The sequence below is a fragment of the Penaeus monodon genome, chromosome 25, assembly GCF_015228065.2.
Source record: "Penaeus monodon isolate SGIC_2016 chromosome 25, NSTDA_Pmon_1, whole genome shotgun sequence".
In the NCBI taxonomy this organism is placed as follows: domain Eukaryota; kingdom Metazoa; phylum Arthropoda; class Malacostraca; order Decapoda; family Penaeidae; genus Penaeus; species Penaeus monodon.
The window spans coordinates 38,218,626-38,219,207 of record NC_051410.1 but is presented as its reverse complement, the minus strand read 5'-3'; positions in this window follow the sequence as shown (position 1 = coordinate 38,219,207).

The window sequence follows — 582 nt, the reverse complement described above, 5'->3', positions numbered from 1 at the left end:
TTTAATTAATTAGCTCTGGACGCAATCAAACATCATTCTCAGTGAGGAAGGTCATGCTTACTCTCTGAATGGCTTTAAGATTCTGTTTTCTTGTTCAAACAAGCTTAATTTCCTCAATTTCAGATCTTTCTCACGAGGAAGGTCACGCTTACTCTCTGAATGGCTCTAAAGCTCCATTAAGCTTGACTTCCTTACTCCAAGATCCTTTCTCCCGAGGGAAATCACGCTCGATCTCTGAATGGCTTGTCCCAATAAGCTTTGGTTTCCTCTTTTCAGAATCTTTCTCACGAGGAAGATCACACTTACTCTCTGAATGGCTTTACAATACATTTTTTTTTTTATCCCAATAAGCTTGATTTTCCCATTTCAGAGTCTGTCCATTTGAAAGACGCTCCTTCTGCTAAACAACACTACGATACAGCTTAACCACTGAACAAGCCAGTTTCCTTGTTGAAGCTTTGACTGTTATTTTTCAGTTTTCCAAATCCATTTACCTTTGCTTTTATGCAGTTTTTATGTTTATTTTTAAATTGTTTTACTTTATTTTGTTTTTCGTTGTACCATTTTTAATACCCCTTTTAT